The sequence below is a fragment of the Stegodyphus dumicola genome, chromosome X1 (assembly GCF_044657685.1).
Source record: "Stegodyphus dumicola isolate Sdum_Otavi_A_Nest chromosome X1, ASM4465768v1".
NCBI classification, from domain to species: Eukaryota; Metazoa; Arthropoda; class Arachnida; order Araneae; family Eresidae; genus Stegodyphus; species Stegodyphus dumicola.
In genome coordinates this window covers 6,864,191-6,870,177 of record NC_140780.1, presented here as the reverse complement: position 1 = coordinate 6,870,177, position 5,987 = coordinate 6,864,191, and the positions used below count along the sequence as shown (strand labels likewise).

At 37.3% G+C, this 5,987-nt stretch overlaps 1 non-coding gene across 1 annotated transcript; it reads left to right on the top strand.

Moving 5' to 3' along the window:
• Nucleotides 1–671: 671 nt before the first annotated feature.
• On the top strand, nt 672–744 carry TRNAA-GGC (transfer RNA alanine (anticodon GGC)). Its single transcript has one exon. It is a non-coding gene; the product is annotated as a tRNA-Ala (tRNA).
• The last annotated feature ends 5,243 nt before the right edge of the window (nt 745–5,987 follow it).

The window sequence follows — 5,987 nt, the reverse complement described above, 5'->3', positions numbered from 1 at the left end:
GTGAAACTTAAAAATAGTAAAGAAACAACCTTGTATTTGGCATAGATTTAGAATAGAAACTCAATCGATTTCAAGGGCAAACCTTCCTGACGTTTTTAAAATTCAATTAACATAATTTTTCAATTTTAGCTACTAATTTTGCCGGCAGACGGTGCTACTTTCCTGCCCGCTTTACTGTAGTAGGGTATAAAAAGGAGCTTTTACAGCCGCTGCATTCCAGTCTTGCAGATTCCTTTGCTACTGATGAAGAGGGACCGGTTTGCCGTCGAAATCGATTGAGTGTTTTTGCCTAAAGCTACTCCAGATACAAGGTTGCTCCTTTACTAATTTTAAGATTTACGATTAGTTTATTAATTTAAAAATAAATTAATATCCAGGAATACAATATAATCTCAGCTATGAAGATACATTATAAGGTATTTCTCCCGCCTTTGTGGTGTAGTGGTTCTGCACGCTGGGCCGGAATTCCAGAGGTTCGTGGTTCGATTCCTAGCAAAGGCGATTGCTCATTTTTCAATCTCTACGGCTTTTCCAAAAAACCTAATGTCTCTACAGTGGCGTGTTGGGTCAGGATTCTCCACACCTAGGATTTGGAGATTGGGTCCCCTAAAAACCCCAGTCGCTCATTAAAAAGGGGAGTATATAAGGTACTTCTCTCGCCTTCCTAGCGTGCCTTCGTGGTGTAGTGGTCAGCACACTGAACCGGCCTTTCAGAGGTCCGTGGTTCGATTCCCGGCGAAGGCGATTGCTTATTTTTCATCTCTCTGGCTTCGAAAAAAATTCTAATGTCTGTACAGTGGCGTCCGAAATAAAAGGGTGTTGGATGATTATTCTCCTCACCCAGAATTTGGCGATTGGGTCCCCTAAACTCCCCAGGAGCCCTTTAAAAAGAGGAGTATATAAGGTATTTCTCTTGCCTTCCTAGCGTGCCTCCGTGATGTAATGGTTCTGCACGCTGGGCCGGTATTCCAGAGGTCCGGCGCAGGCTATTGCTGATGTTTCATCTTGCCTGCCTCCAAAAAATACCTAATGTCTCTACAACATAAACTCATATATTTAAAATAAGTCGTTAAAAACAGAGGATGGTCATCCGTTTGCTATGCCTGCATTCTGCAAATGACATGGAAGCGTATTTTTTTCGTTTAAAGTTTTCAAACGATTGGTTGGCTCTTATTCAAAGACATTTCTTATTTGTAGCGGTATAATCATCAAATATACACATTACAGCTTCTTCAACCGTACGAGATCTGTGATATATCCCCTTGCCCACATCCCGCTCTCAAACACGGAGGGATATATGCTTGCAAATCTTACGATTATTTCGTTAGAACATTTGGCATTTCGGCGGTTGTCTACTCGAGAAACGTTCTTTGTACATTCTTTGAGCAGTTGCTCCTCTTCTTTCCGCAGTCCCATTGGTAAAATTCATGTCGACGAACTCCGCATTCCTGAATGATGCGTGCCACTCAGAATCCTCCCTGGGAATAATGATTTACGCGAGTGGGCTGCTTCTCTCTGACGATAATTCCTCTACCAGCTCAACGAACTCTCCTCTACTAGTCATTATTCCGAACTATATTCTGACAAAAAAGAAAAATCCTTGTTATTATTGTTATTTTATGATGTACCCATTTTGATAGATATTTTATTATCATACAGTATAGTCTGGTTATAACTTATATATTATAATGAGTGCTGTCCAGACGATCGAGTGGTTAGGGGAGCTTTTTGCGATGGCCAAGGATCCGGGTTCGAATCCCGGAGACGACAGGGATGTAATTTTCTGGAGGTAACGGTGGCGCGTCATAGGAGACATGGTCATAGGAGGTCATAACGAGAGTAATCATAGGTGGCGCATCATAGGGAGTAACGTTGGCGCGTCATAGGAGACGTGGTCATAGGTGGCGCGCCATAGGAGGTAGCGGTGGCGCGTGTCTTAGATGCCTCCATAATAATATGGCCGTCGCTCCTTGGCCTCAGTATTGGCCAAAGCCTAAACTAGCTAGTGCCTGCGGTATATATATTTGGCATTATTGGGATGTTTTTCAGTTTTCGTGTTCATATTCGGCAGGTTTTGCTGCTTACGTAAAGAGAGCAGAATACACGAAAAAGAAACCGATTAAAAAATAATGTTAATTAAATGCTCTAAAATTAAATAAGTCTTTTAATTAGCACAATATCGTTTGCCATAATGACTAAGCAGTGCAGCTTCTACGAGTAATAAATTTTTTAATCCAAATTGTAGTTTCTGTAAACTGAATTTTTGCTTCTGTCTTTTAGACGCAAATTTATATTTTTTAAGATTTTACCAGTGTCTTTATACATTTCTTTCAGAGTCTTCCAGGATTTCAAACCATATAACTTGAAAAAGTTTATTATGTAAGAATGATTTTATATATTAGTGCAAAGTAGCGAAGGGGAAATAGTTAAGAAATAAATAAATAAATAAAAATTCTAAGAATTGTGCCTTATTCCAGGTAGCGTCAAACTTTTAGTATGTGACATAGAATCAATGTCGATACTTGTCTTCGGCTGGAAGTTGTACATTGCGTGCATAGCAGCATGTTTCAGGCATGCACAACTTTCCTTACCATTGTGAGCGGACTATACAGTTACGTTGTACTCGCTTCCGCGAAGGATTAACATAGCGTGTGCCAACCCGCGGTTCTCTTATTCATTTTGCTGGCACTTGCCCTTCTTTACTGAAAACAAATGTTAGTTAAACATTTGGAAAAACAAAAGACCCTTCTTACTTCTTTAAGTAATAAATATAAATAATTATATTAAATATAATAATTAAGTAATAAAAATTATAAGGACAGAAATGAAAACTCAGACAATGAAACTCAGACAATGAAAACTGTTGTAAGTACTGTAAATTTAATAAGGGGAGGCAAAACCCAGAGGTGCAGAGCATTTCATTTTTGGACAATTTGGATGCTGAATTTGGGGACATTTCATTGTACTGTGCGCTGGCTAAGTGCTGGAAATTGTCTGCAACAGTTTTTTGGGTTGAGGAATAAAGTTCTTGCTTTCCTCAAAAAAGAAAACACTGGGCATGAGTATCAAGAAAAATTACAAGAAATCAAGTTTTTAAATAATCTTGCTTTTCTGACACTTGAAACTAAAAGGCAGAAAACAAAATTTATCTCAGCTTTATGGGCATATTGAAGGCTTTCGCAAAAAAACTTAATGTAATGTAAATTGCATTGAATGCAAACAATACCGCGCATTTTTCCATTTTGTCAACAGCTGAAAGAAGAAATTGACACAAATTTTAGTGTGTTTCATGAAATAACTACTGATATCAAGAAATTCCCTAAAAAATCTTTCATTATTAAACAACCCCGTGGAGATTGAAATAAGTGAAAAGCCTAGCGACCTTCAAATGGAAATCTGTGACCTTCAGGCTGATCCATTCTACATTCTACCAGACTAAAAAGGGTGATGTCACTCAACATTTCTGAAAACTGATTTTTAAAGAACGTTTTCCCAAATAAATTCTCTTTGCAAATGTGATCGCCGTTTGGCAGTACATATGCGTGTGAAAGTGCTTTATTTGCTCTCAAACAAATTAAATAAAAAACGAGAAATCGCATTGAAAGTACTTCACTGGAATCGAGTCTGAGACTTTGCCTTACTGAAATTGCAGTGGACATTGATAAACTTGTATCAAAAAAGCAGTGCCAATCATCACATTAATTTTTGGACTGTCAAATAAAGTGATATGTTAAACTAGTGAAGTAGCTAGTGAACATATCATAATAAGAATAATATGTAATTCATTTTCTTTTTTTATTGTCTCTGGCCCTCACTCTCCTATACTAACGTTTAATTGGCCCTCGGGTAACTAAAGGTTGGACCACACTGGATTAACATATCGTTGTAGTACTTGTGTGTGTTCTTCCGTTTCAGGTTTGAGCACACTGCGCAGTAACCCTACATCAGACCCAACTGCTACCAAGAGTCTCATCGTCCATATTTGCCGATCGATCTTTGCGAAGATGGTGTGGACTGGACACCGCTTCCTTGGATATAGATCTTAGTACATCATCCGCGCTAAGTATCTTCCTCGGCCGTGAATCAACAAAGGCCGTAAATTAACCTCGTTCATATAATCAGGAATGTCGTTCTCCAGTCAAATACACAAGTAATTTCTCTACGACACTGCTACTTTCCATCGCTCGTAGCTTCGCTACGTTGCTTAGATAAAAATGTGATGTGTACGCCACACGAGTTCCTTGTACGGAATATTACATTATACGCGTTTTTTCCTCTAATTCATTTAAACTTATTTCCTCGCGTTTTCATTAGAGATGTATTTCTCATTAAATTAATTCGGTTCCCGACAAAGCAAAAATACATACAATAATAAAAAAAAACAATTTTTACAATTCAAATTAAGTGCTTCTACTCAAAAACAATTCAGAGAACGGGAAAAAAGGCAGAGATTTCGGTGCACAAAACTGAAAGTTCACTTTTGGTCCCACTCGGCGAAAAGAGACATTGAAGGTGCAGAAACTGACTTTATTCACTATTCTGCTAAGCTTCTGTAAGCAAATGCAGCTGTTATGATAAAAAATAGGCTTGTCTGCATTTAAACAACTTTTAAATTGGTGATAATTCTACAACTGTTGCATGCAGATTAACTAAAGTATAAAAACCTTAATCGGAAGATAAGAACAACTTACTTCAAACATTTTTAAAGCAAAAAATGGACAGTTTACCACCATATAAGAATAAAAAGCTCAGCTCACGGAGCCGAGGAACCGAGTGAGAACCCCCAAAAAGTATATTATATATATATATATATATATACTTTTTTGGGATGATGCGGCCGATTGCAACCAAAAAAGGAGGTGCACATCTACATGTTATAGCAGTCCTATATAGAAATTTTCAGCGTTCTGAGGCTACTCTTTTTGAGTTATGCTAGATACATACATACGTACGTACGTGTATGTATATCTCTTATAAATCCTTTTTGCAAACCGTTTTGGAAGAGTCTTTTATTCTATTCTTACATACAGATGTCACGCAAAAACATCGTTAAATTGCATTCGATAGCGGTCAAAATGGCCGTTTCCGTTGAAATATGGCACCCGAAAATTTTCGCTATTACAATATTTCCTTCGTACGAGGAAGTAAAAAATTAGACGTGGTGAATGGAGAGCCAACCGACGAATGAAATCTGCCGTCTTCTCTTTCCTCTCGACTTCAGACTGCCTACTGTCATTCATCTGTGTACGTGGCAGGATTTTGTTGTTCGATGGTTTCTGTGCGCTATAAATTTGCCTAAATATTTAGTTAACTGTGATAGTCCCTACACTGAATATTTAATCCCGCTGCGTCTTTCTCATTGCCTGTAAATTTATAACCGAAATAAATGCCTTTTTACAGTTAGTGCTTAGCTGTAAAAAGGCATTTATATTAGCTGAAACCCGAGAATGTAAATGATATATGGATTATTTGGCCTAAAATATTTCCAATATTTAATTTTTTAGCAGTAATGAGGATCCCTCGCGAAGTACCACATACTGGACGTAAAACAGTTTCAGTGATAGCAGTGTAAAGAAATCTCCGGTAGCTAAATTTTAATTAATAGTGAAAAATTACTAGCTAATTGGTAATGTGGGAATTTAGGTTACTGCGACTGTGAGGGGCTTTTACCTAAAGTGAAGTTTTCCTATTTATAGATGTTAATATAAAATAGAGTTGCCTATTTAGCGGGCTATTTGTTTTCTTGATAAAAAGTCCTGTTTCTTGCTGATTATATATGAGCCAACCGCATGTTCATAAGGTAACTTTTATTAGAATAAAAAATATGAAGTTCTGAAAAAATTTTAATGGCAAAATAAAATGCACACACACACACACAAAAAAAAATCAAATTTTATATTATTTCCAAGCGGACATTTTGTTCATTTACAGACATATACACGTTTCGAGAGCATTTGAGCTAACATCACATAGGACTAAAAATATTT